The sequence below is a fragment of the Lytechinus variegatus genome, chromosome 14 (genome assembly GCF_018143015.1).
Source record: "Lytechinus variegatus isolate NC3 chromosome 14, Lvar_3.0, whole genome shotgun sequence".
Classification (NCBI taxonomy): domain Eukaryota; kingdom Metazoa; phylum Echinodermata; class Echinoidea; order Temnopleuroida; family Toxopneustidae; genus Lytechinus; species Lytechinus variegatus.
This window is the reverse complement of record NC_054753.1, coordinates 957,276-970,861: the sequence shown is the minus strand read 5'-3', so window position 1 is coordinate 970,861 and position 13,586 is coordinate 957,276.

Sequence of the window (13,586 nt, the reverse complement as noted above, 5' to 3'; positions counted from 1 at the left end):
TGACATTCACCTTTAAATTACATTGGTGATTTTTTAGCACGCAAGAAAGGTTCACCAGTGGTTCTTAAAATTGCTCTTAACTTATGAACAGCTTTATGAAACACCCACCAGGTAATTATGATACTCCTGAAATCAGATCACATCAAATTACGGTACTAGGTGGGTGAGTATGGCCTGCAGCTGTAGATGTGAAGATATCATTAATAAAAGACCGAAACGCATAAACATATACATATTTGCATTGATGTAATTAAAAAAGGTGTTTTTCGCCTTGGAAATTCAATCAGTTCTTAATATGTCATTGCGTCCTCCAGGTATCACTATTTTACTCGGTGTGGGTCCTGCAAACAAATAACTTCACGACTTGTGTCTTGACGATAGGGAGCTTTACAGATTCATGACATCACACTCTGTGTATGTCTACAACGATTTATTTCATATCTAACGCTGATGTAACAATATTACGCCCGTTCAGCCACTGCTTAAGTCGAGGTTTGGGCTAATGTGGGGGTACAATAATAAAATCCATATGCAAATTTGGAAACCTGTCTAGAAATGTATTCACTCCTGGTTCTGACCATACACACCTTTGGCGGATCCAGGGTGGGGGCATCCGGTCTGCGCCACCCCCCCCCCCCATTGAGAGGAATAATAATGTTTTAGTTGAATATGTCAAGCCAAGACTATTGAATACCTTGTTTGCTTGTCATTTTTCTTCCTGGAATAAATGACCTCAATTTTTTTGTAGCAAAGACCCTCATTCTGTTGTCAACATTTTCCAGTACAAAATACCCCCTGGAGCTTTGCAGGGCTGTTGAGATAAAGTTATTTGCAAAAAAATACAAAATGTGGCAATTTCATTTCTGTATTGGTAAAAATATGAGTGTTTTACATTGATAAAATTTGTTTGTGCCAATTATAGACCTTGTATAGATAAGTATGTAAAGAATTAGGGAAAAACAGTTACGCTAAAAAAATACTTCTGCTTTTAAAGCAAGGATGGGATAGACCTACCATGGCTTACCATACTCCAGTCATTTATGAAACCCCCCGCATAGCTTCTCATAGACTTTTCCGTCGTGTCAGGTACAGTTCAGGAAACAACCAACGATTCTGTTCTTTTCGTTACAAATATATCTATGATTATTCATCCATTCCATTCAAATTATATAGGCCTATATATTGACGTTTTAGTTAATTAACTTGATTGTATTTGTTCATTTCCTTGATACTATATTTCTAGAACATTAAGTTTGCCTTCATTGCACCCTCACTTTGGAAACGTTACCCCTGCGCATATAGGAACCAAGACAACAGTTGAATCATTCAAGAAGGCACTTAGATGTCATCCCTTCACCATGAAATAAACATTTGTTGAGCAATTATATTGTGTAGTTTACCTCTTATGTTTATGTTATGTAATGTTATTACAATTATGTGACTTACTGTTTAATGTAAGGCGCTTAGAGATTTTTTTTATGTAAACGCTATAATAAGCTTAACTTATCATTACTATCATTCCTTCTTGCTTACCAACATTATATTATTTATAGGAGAAGATTGTGGTGTTGGTTCTTTTTTTTACTACATACGGATGATTCGTGTTGCATCTTATAGTCCTAATGAAGCAAGACTTTCAGGCTTTATTTAATTTATGATTTAGAAGAGTAATTTATCATAAAATAGCAAAAGATGTATTACGTTCCTCCCGTTTACATCTCATCATGTTTACAAATTTCATACAATATAACCAAGAAACATTAGAATGCATGTACACGACCCGTTTGTGCTCTTTCTGTCTTCCACGCATGCGCGAGGGACGGGAAGATGGGGGCATGGGGTAACATTACGCTAAATAATTGAACAGAGTATTTATCACCAAACGCGTACGCAGTTCTCAGGAGATAATTTAAAAATTCGTTAAGCATACATAAATGGTCTCAGGGCGGATATAACTCGGTGGACAAAATTATCCCTTCATAAACGACATGACATTTAGAATATGATTCGATAGGACACGGGAAACATCCTAGCCCTCGGTCACGTCGTTGAAATCAATCCATAATCGATATCGGTTTTCGTGATCGAGGTAGTGTTAACGCTACGAACCGTCTGTTTTCAATCTGGTATCGGTTAGGTGTATGTGACTGGGGCATAATACCTGTCGTGCTAAGAGATATGACCGTGATTGATTAGGTAGGGGGCACGGCAGGCTAGATATTACCAGCCTGCTCTTGAAGCTTTATCACTATAATATATGTGACGTAAATTATTGTTGATTGTTTATAGCATTTAAAGGTAATATTTCACTTTGAAAAATAAACGGAATGATTCTGCAAATATGTTATGATTTTCATTAAAGACCAAAATTGCCCAGGTCGAATAAAAAATATATACCATGATTCAAGCAGGGACATAAACACAACCAGCACACAGCATGATGAATGTTGATGGCGATAACCAAAATTAGAGTAAAGAGATTAATAATCATTGGATATTTGTTACAATCATTGTTATAATCATCATCTATTTTCTTTAATGGTAGTCGTAGTAGTGGTGGTGGTAGTAGTAGTAGTAGTGGTAGGAGTAGGAGTGGTGGTGGTGGTGTTGATGGTAGTGGCATTAATAGTAGCAGCACTAGCATAAATACGGGGGGAGAGGGGGCAGACTGCCCCCCCTAACGAGTCACAACTGATCAACTGATCCCTGATGGCCGCCGCTCTTTTGAACTTGAAGACATTTTTTTTTTCTTGTTTGCTTGTCAATTTTTCTTTTTCTGGTACGAAATACTTTATTTGTGGTTGAAGACAAGACCTTTGTTTTTTTTTGGCTTGTCAATTTTTTTGGCGGACGAATTTGCCCCACCCCCATGTGGGAAATCCTAGGTACTCCACTGAGTAGCAGTATTCAGAAGTTTCAGAAGTTACAAACACGGTCAGTTCCCCAGTTTAACTCTATATCATCATATTTCCACCTGAAGTATCCAACCATATTCGAATCTCTCATAATGATCCTAATATTGGTACCCACACAGCGTGATATCCAAGATCTGTATATAAGTACAGAAATTGAGCAATAAATCAAACGTCTACCTGTCAGATGTGGATGATCCTTACATAGAAGGATAATATTTCTTAGGAGGCTCAACCGCTCTGATAAGTTACATCTCCATGTAAACAATTCATATTGAGATTTCGGCCATAAGCCGTGGGATTGATTGTAATTAACAGTGCTGAAAGCGGAAGTGTTTATGTTCAGGACGGTTGTATTACCATGGTTAGTTATCTTTGAAATTAAACAGGATCACTAAAAGTTGACCTATTGAGGGATAGCGAGTCGATCGAGTGACACTTATTCGCAGTTATACAAATAAGATGAATGGTTGAACAGTCTTTGGAAATAGTGCCTATGTACTTTTTGTTATGCATTTTCTCGATTAATATGATAATAATAGTATTTCCTGAGAATTAGAAATCGCATTAAAAAATTGAAGAGTTATTGTGCACTTGGTAAGAATGTTTCGTTATTATCATCATAATTATTTTTTTCCATTTCTCCAGAATGCTAAAAAGTCAATCACACATAAGATATGAGAATGAGAAGAAATAAACGTAATGATTTGTGTAATATTTACAATAAAAATGGACTAAGCTGTTCTTGAATGAACAATGTAACACCCATTTAACTTCATTTTATTACACACCCTAAAAAGGGCAATTGGAAAAAAAAAATCAATTTTATGCACATTTCCGCACTTTTGAAATTCAGTATTGATTGCGTCAAAAATAATGTTAAGATTTGTGTTTATTATTTTTGTCACTTATTACACTAGAACAAAGATGAAATTTCGGTTTTTCTTCACATTTGAGTCTAATATTAGTTAGATGGAAGATGATTAGTGAGTTGTATTTTTATTCTCGTCACCATGTTAGGCTCGTCATTGATCTCAGAATGTCGCTCTCTACCAGGATTAGATTATATACATGTTGATTTTTTAAATTTTTATTGTTTATTTATTTTTTATTTCATTTATTATTTTTTATTTATTTATTTTTTTTTTTGGGGGGGTTAATGGGCTCCGCACCCTTATAAAGTGGCGAATAGATGGCAAACATGGCTAAAGTCGATCACTTACAAGTAATTATCATTGTATCATTAATGTTACAGTCACATTTTACCTACAAAATCAGCCGTTTTATTCATTTTTTATTCAAAATACCCATGTGTAGCTGGTAAAAAAAAATAAATAAAACGGCTGTTTTCGGCTCGCCGTACGGCCTCCGTAAGGCAAATGTGACTGAGGTGTAACTCCGCGAAATAACTGGTTTAAAAAAATCAGGATCAGTTGATATCGGAGGCGAATATTTCGTGGATTATTCTTTTGCGATATGCAAAATCCCCCCCCCCCCTTATACCTTAAATCGTCTCACCTCTCTTCCTTTTATAAAATCGCATACGCGTCAGTCCACAAAACCACTCAACTATCATCATAATATAGTCCCTTTACATTAGTTCTAACACGTATAAGCCTCAGACAGTAATTTTTCAAGATGGCGGTTGGCGGCCATCTTGGATTTTATCTGAAGATTATCCTTTGTGCAAAATAACTGCATGAATTGAATCAACATACCTAATGACTCATGAATAGAGTTATTATGTATGATTCTGGGGCAAAGGGTTCAAAAATTGATATTTCAAGATGGTGTCATATGGCGGCCATCTTGGATTTGACCTGAAGATGACATTATATTGCAAAATAGAAAGCAGAAATGGATTCTGCACACCCCGAAACCCCTAAGTAGAGGTATTACTCGTCATTCTTGGGCAAGGGGAACAAAAGTCAATTTTTCAAGATTGCATATGGCGGCCATCTTGGATTTGACCTGAAGATGACCTTATATTGCAAAAATGATTACAGAAATCAGTTCTACACATCTCTAAACCCCTAAAACGAGTCATTACTCATCATTTTGTGGACAGGTGTTCAAAAGTTAGGTTTTCAAGATGGCATCTGGCGGCCATTTTGGATTTATGCAAATTAGCAAAATTGCCCAAACGGCAACTTTTGGCAACCAAGCTGAATTTGTTCTAGGACCCCATAGGAACATGAATCATGAAAAAAACTTCATCGGAAAGAACATTTCTAGGTTGGTGTATTGAGCCTATGAGACTGTCAAATCGACTAATAAAAACATGTAATATTTCGGTTTCCAGTCCTCCTCTCTATAATATTTATTTAAATCCTCTTATATGTCAAGTCTTCATAATTATGTATTCCCTTATCAAGTCGAGTCCCCATGCAGCCCCTTGTACTTTCAATCCATCTGCTATCTGTCTATGCCTCTCCCTCTTTACCATTCTTCAATCTTTCTCTTTCGCTGATCGATGATTAAAGAGAAGCAAGTGATGTCCTTAACCCCGCTGTTCACATCAAACCTAGTGCTATTGATTTTTGCCATCTCCTTTCCCAGACGCTACCAGAGATTGTTTTATTGCTGGCAGCGTGCAGTTGAAATAATTTTGGGAAACTAAAAGCGAGATGAGAAATGAAAGCGCGGGAAAAGCCCAGTCGATGGCGTATACAGCGGAGAAAATTACCAGCGCGTAAATTCTGTTACAAAGTCAGGTAGATGATTGGAATAGGCCCCCAGTCTGTTATGGATTTCGTGTGTCCGAACAACAAATGAACTCAAATCGATGTAGAATTGTATTAAAAATGATCAAACGGGCCCTGCTAATGTGGCTTTCTGATTTGTTTTCCTGATAATGACTGATACAACATATTGTCTTACCTCTTACCAACGCCTACACCATGAGTACCACCACCACCACATAAACACCACCACAAAAAGACATCGACCATCATCATTACCACCAACGCGTTCATATTTATCATGAATATGGTGAACATTATCATTCATATTTTTAAAGCACCTTTTTCTAATGTCTTTCAAATGCCAAAATACTAGTATATTATGCGAATGCACATCACGGGAATTACGTAAGTAGCGACTGCGCATGCAAGACAAGGTTTGGCAAAAGAGCGCAAGCGCATGACGATATTTTTCGTCAAATAACTTCGTCACAGAAATCATATCGCAGATCTCTTGCTGGCTTTACTCCTATAAGCTGCACATACTTTTTACCAAACTTTATCAGAATGGTAATCAACCTCCTCCCCCTTGCCGTGATCATCGTTGTCGTCATCGTGATCGTCATTATAATCATTTGTATACCCAGCATCCGAAAAAGTACCGTCGGCATAATTATTACTCCGATCATCATCTTCATTACCACCATAATAGTTACCATCATCATGATCATCATGATCATCACCACCATCATTATCATCAACACAACCATCATTATCTTCATTACCTCCATCCACTTGCGTACCTACGGGGCAGACTGTCCCCTGCCCCCCCCCCCTGACGAGTCACAACCCATGCAAAGGACGTATCCCTGCCCCCCCCCCCCCCCCTCTGACGAGCTTGAAAACTTTTTTCTTTGCTTGTCAATTATTTTTTCATGTACGGAATCATTTATTTGTGATTGAAGACTTTTCTTCTTTTTTTGGCGGACGCCCCCCCCCCTCCCTGTGGAAAATCCTAGGTACGCTACTGCCCCCATCGTTATCAACCACTCTAATACTGCATTTGTTTGCGCCGTTACCTTTATTCATAAAGACTTTGCGATTTTGAGAAAATTATAATCCCTCCCTTTATATAGAACCTCACAAAAATAACAAACACGACAAAGTGTAATGTATGGTAATTTCTTTCAGAGGAGGTTGAGGGGTGTAAAGATGGTAATTATGTAGGACGGGGAAAGGGGTTCCTCTTTTCGTCTCAGGCCATCTGTCTTTTTTTTTCTTGTAAACAAGTTCAGCTCATTCCGTCTGCTCCAATCACCCAAAGTCAATTTACCAGATTTATTTGACTGCATACTTCAAAAATAGCGCATCGTTACAGCCGTTACCTGTTTGGCCTTTCAAACTATATGCGGGATTTATATATTAATGAAATACTTCTGTAAAAGATTTTGGACCTTGGATGAGATAGCGTTGTATGCTAGACGTTATTGATGTCGGGTCGCCTTTGGGAATTGTTGTAAATATATGAAATTAATTGCATTTCCTACAAGTAATATCCACGTGATCATCGTTTTAAAACGCAATATTCTTATGTAAAAACAAACAAAACTACATTTTTTTTTATTCTTCACACAAATAGTTTTTAATCACAAATCCTGTTTTATCCGCCAGTTACCATGGTAACAGTGGTTCTCAGCCAATCAGATTGAGGGAAAGCTGTCATATCTGACATCTTGTCAGACAAAAATGTTGATGAAACGGTCCTCAGGTCACCAATGAGCGCGATACATGCCTTAACTCGCCTAGTTTCGAAGTTTTTGCTTCTGAAATGTTTTTTGCTTTAAGCTTCCAGTGCAGCTTGTAGTGAGGTTACGTCTTGAATTGTTTGATTACACGCACATGATAGGGCATCATGAACGATGGGCGACGTTTTAAACATGTGATCACAAAAAAACTACATTACGTGATCAGCCGAAACAATAAAGAAAGCCGGGCGGATTGATAGTAGCTGAACAAACATGAATGTGACAAAGTTTTTACAATCAATTCCCATAAGACATTGAGAGGAAACAAGAAGAAAGAAAGATCAGGCGGGATTGAGGTTATTACAAAATGGACTAGCTCAGAAAGAGCGGGAAATCAGCAGAGGTGTAAAACCAAAACAATTGAGTGGAAAGAGAGACTGGGGAGAGGGAAAACAAAAATGAAAGAAGTAAGAGAAAACGGTATATTACTACTACTACTATACTACTATTACTACTACTACTACTACTACTACAACTACTACTACTACTTCTACTACTACTACTACTACTACTACTACTACTACTACTACTTCTACTACTACCACTACGACTACGACGACGACGACTACTACTTCTACTACTACTATTACTACTACTACTACTACTACTACTACTACTACTACTACTACTACTACTTCTACTACTTCTACTACTACTACTACTACTACTACTTCTACTACTACTACTACTACTACTACTTCTACTACTACTACTACTACTACTACTTCTACTACTACTACTACTACTACTACTACTACTACTACTACTACAAATACTAATACTATCACTGCTACTGCAATACTAGGTAATACTACTGTGACTACAGTGCTGCTACTACTACTACTTCTACTACTACGACTGCCATGACTACTACTATTACTACCATTACTATTACTTCTACTCTTTATCAGTGCAAATTATTCTAAAATAATCAGTCGATATTTAAGTGATCATTGATTAGTGGGTTTGGTAATTAATAATGAATGAGATTTCCGGTGATATTACTCCCATGGTCGTGATAGTACATTACAATACAATTAATTATACATGTTATATCCTGGATTTACTCATGTTCCGCAGTATGGATCTCTTATAATAGCAACGAACAAAACATTGAAAAACATATTGCCAGATTTTTTTCGGGAGGTATATTAGGTTTGTTCTTCACGTGACTGTAGTTCACTTTGAAGGCCGTATGCGGATAAGCAATAATCCATATTGCACTTTTAGTTTAATTATGGTCTACAATCAACTCTATGTGCTAATGACTTCACGAAGGCCCGATCGAGGGACTTATCATCCATGTTCTATGGTGGATTATAATCGTAAAATGATTCATATTGAATGTGATTACCAGGGGGACGCCATCATAAAGTTCATCAGTGCGTTGCCATGGCTCTTGGAAATAACCTAGAAGTTGCCTGGCTAATTTTATTGATTGCTCATCTACGATAATTGAATTATGAAATCTGAAGTCCAGGCAAGATAAATACTGGAACGGGCAATCGCTTGGAAATCACCGACCGTGGACATTGCATAGAGGAGAATGATGGGATATAACAAGAACTTCGAAGAAAACGAAAAAATGATAACTACTTAACAATGGTCATTTTTAGGAAATATAGAAAATGGTCACTTATCATCTAAAATAATCATGATTTAATATACTTAATTTGAAAACAGCGATATGCCGAGATATTATACGACCGGAGGGGTTGTTGTTGTTTTCCGGACAAGACGGCAAATTCAGGAATTTTGCAATCGATATTATTGACTGAAACTAATACCAGACAATATTACAAAGCAAAAATATTCACAATTATTTTTTGCTATTTAATGCACGGATTTTATTTTAGAAAACCCAGAACAAAATAAGTTTTTATCTTCTTCAGTGTCCGGACTTCGGACTCCTATCTGTTTTACTCTCCGACAAGGCCCATTCTAAAACTGATGTTTTTGGTCTTGCAGCATTTTGGGCGTCGTTACATAATAGCTTAGTTTAATTTTCATCTATGGATTAATTTCTGAGACTGATTCCCTTTTCAGGGTTCTTATCAATCGTATCAAATCACCCTCATGGTCATGCTAAGAAGGGTGGCGATGCTTGTGCTTTAGTGATTCTATATGATCTTCCATGCCTTGTGATACTGATGCTGTTCTTTTGCTGTAAAAGACTAACAAGTTGCATCATTAATATCATTTTATTCCTATTTTTTTACTCCATGTTTGTTTATTTCTTAATCAATTTCATCTCGTGAAATGCAAGGGGTCCTTTATTCCTAATCGGTATGTGACAAACTCGATAACTCCCCCGCCTTTTCATGCTGCTTTATTCCTCGTAGCAAAGGGGACGCATGGGGATTGGACTATGCCGATAGCGACAGCGAAAGAGCGATCGGGTGATCGTCTCCAAGGGATGTCGTCTGGGCATCGCTCTTAGAAATATGGGCTGGAGTTTTGAAAATATGAGGTATGCGCTGCCCCGGCAAATATTAAATACTACATAGGCGAAGGATTAAAATGTGATTAGTTGATCCATATTTTAGAAGTATTGATGATCAAGGGTTGAAATGTCCGAAAATAACGAGACGGTAGTCGAATGACAAACAGAGAGAGAGGGGGGAGGGAGGGAGAGTGAGTCAGAAGGAGCCCAAGGTTAATCATAGTGAATTTGACTATGACACCATACTTTCGGAAAAATGATTTTTTGTTGTGTGTGTGTGGGTGTGTGTGTGTGTGTGCTTGCTTTGAGAAGCGGGTAATTAGTAAGTTCAATATAAACTTGTAACATGTATAATACATCATTGTATCTATTTAACTCAACATAATGGTTTATCCTTATACACGTACCACCTAAAATCTAAATGATTTGTATAAGCATTAGACAGTTGGAGGGTTGGTATAATGCTAAGACCGTTAAACCGAATGAGACAACCTGTACATTCCTGCATGGGCGATTTGGATTTACCTATCTATGCGAAGCTAAGCTAAGGAAAGGTGGTATGCACGAGTTCATTATCAGTGAGGTTGAAATGGTTTGCCTCATCCATCGAAACAAATTTTAAGGGTTTTTTTTTTGTTTTTGCTTTATATTTAATGTCAGAGGCAATCCAATTAAAGGCGTTGCTCCTCTCTGAACATGCCGAAAAGGGCTTATGATCAAGTAGCGCTAAACATGTTCCTACGCATGGTACACGCACTTCTTATACGGACCGTTTACTCAATCCAACCCAGAAATATCATATTACAGACAAACCGTGAAACATCTTCACATACATCAAACAGCACAGATCGAACGTCAACCTAGAAAATATAGTTCCCCAAATTTAGACAACAGAAACTGTGGTAATTAAGCTCGGGAGGAAATGCCGCTTGGTTGAGTTGTAAGTTTGTCTGAAGATTTTAAACATACTCAGTCTCCTTTAGATAATAATTGAAGATGTTAAAATAATGCAATCAAAGATGCCATATATGATAATGATCCATTAAAATAAACATCTCTCGATCGTCAATTTGTCCTTTTTGTCTATTTACCTATCATTTGATGAGTATTTAATAGAAAATCATTGTGGTTTATATCTTCATTTATTCTGTATGACGTACTCCATATTACGCCCTCTCGAAACAAGATCCACATTATTTTATAAAACCATTTTAACCTGTTCGAGGAAAGCAGTGACTGTTTTGTGTGTAGGACCTGTTTACAAATACCTATGCATCTAATGAAGATATCAAACAATTAGGATAAAAAACAAACACCACTTATTAAATATATGGAAAAAAAATATTATTTGAAACGATGAAGAACAAGTAAAACAACTCATCTCTCACTTCAGCTCGTCCAAGAAACCCAAACTACATTTTCTTCTTTTTGTTCATACCATCAGACTTTCAGATGACCCGACACATATACGCCATCCCTGCATGGCTTAAGCTCGTTCACCTTTTTTGAGCAAACATGGACGAGATTATTGGGTCAATATTTGATATCTTATATGAGATCGAGACGCTCTTCTGTTTACAAAAATTAAACGTGATATCACATCTAGAACTAAACCGGAAGTTGAATCGCACCCGGACTACAGCTATGGCTTTGATTAAGGGTGCTTTATTGAAAACGCGCCTTTGTCTATATTTGACCCTGTTCGTCCAAGAAGGAATGATAATATCCATCGTTTGGAAGATTGTACTATTTCAAATCCTTCTCATAAATATCACAATTATGTGTACAACATTGCTTTGATTAAATTAGAGATGTGAATCGATCCATTTCGCCTCAAAGACACGTCTTTCCCTCTTTCTTGATACATTGAGCTAGTCACTTATCATTAAAGATTATAAATATGGCATGATAAACCCTACGTGTTGTTGGATGTTAATTTACAAAATGTATAAAGATGGTTAAATGAGCTCTACCGTTTTCCTCCTTATTACCAACAAATGTATGCCAAATATCTAAGTTGACAATAACTTCCATCGTCCCGTTTATCTATCCTGTGATTAATTATGCTTGTATGATGTGCTAGGATATTCTTTGTTCGGATAAGGGAATATGCTGATATATACCGTTACAATCTGTAATACTGATTCCTGACTAGCAGTTCTAGCTTAAGATGGCGTTCGATTTGAAGGGGGACCTTGTGATGACTCATTTATCTTAGAAATCTACTAACATCGGTGTTACATTGGCATGGGTTCTTGTACGAGATGCAGTTTTTACAATATGGTACTCTATGATACACTGATCTTCAACATGCTTAGCATGTAGATCGCCGAGTAATGTTTGGATTCGTGTCAAAGGTTAAGATACCGATGACTTCATATCTAATGAAGATCGTATTTAATCTGTTTCAATTCTAGTGAGAATTCAGATGGGAATGTCACTTCATTGTACGGTGCATTAAACCCTGACTTCCAGCATGCTTCAGTCGTAAAATAAAGTCCAGGTTCATGTCAAAGGTTATACATCCGGTGAAGAGTCTCTTTTTTTTGTGGGGGGGTGGGGCCTTGACAAATTCATCGGATTTTTAGTAGGAAAGGTTCTACATGTATGAGGGCATCACATTGACCACTCTTGCATTCGGCTCGTAAAGGTCTAAATTCATGTTTTGAGGCAAGGGTTTTCTGACGAATTCTTATTGTGCGCAGACAATATAAAATGCAGATAAGATTTTAACTCTTATTCTTAGAGGCAATTCGGCGAACATTTCGATACACAGGCCTCAAGCACGTTTGGGTCGTTAAGTCCAAGTAAAGTTTAAACACTTTAACCCCACCCTCTCCTCCTCAACATAGAAACAACAACCCTGTCCCAGCCTTCAAGGTGCATTGTTGGTAAGTGGAGTGTTAGGGGGCATTGAAGTAGGGTACCAAACTCTGACGTCATAAGGTGCCAAGGGGGAGTCGACTATCATGGGTCGGAGAGGGTCGGGTTACCCTCTCGCTCTCCTCAGATAGATGAGCAAACACGGGGATACACGGAACCAGTTTACCCGAGTACCCCCCTAGGGGGTCTAGGCTACAGCTATATTCTGAAATACCATTCAAGAAGATTAAGTGGAATTGAGAGGGGAGAGGGGTACTGTTGAGACCCGGATAGATATAAACAGATGAAGGGGAAGGTTGAAAGAAAATGAGGAAACTTAGTAGGATTAAGAACTTTGTTGATAGAGTTTTTGTCCCAGTAGCATGGGCGGGGAAATATGTTGTTTGCTTCTACTTCTACTACTACTACTACTACTACTACTACTACTACTACTACTACTACTACTACTACTACTACTACTACTACTACTACTACTACTTCTTCTACTACTACTACTACTACTACTACAACTACTTCTTCTTCTACTACTACTACTACTACTATTACTTCTGCTGCTGCTGCTGTGGCTGCTACTACTGCTGCTGCTGCTGCTGCTACTACTACTATTACTTCTATTACTACTACCGTTAGCGCTTCTCCTGCTACAATCACTCCTACTGCAATACTAGGTCATACTACTGCGACTACAATGTTACTACATGATGACTATACTGTGTATTAAAGTAAAACATCACATTCACAGCATTCAATAACGAAGCAAAAATTGACAATGAATTACTCCTTTCTCCCAAATATTTTCGTTTCATCTGCTTTTTTTTGCCTTTTGATAAACTACGTAGGAATTTTATTATTTTTTTAAAAT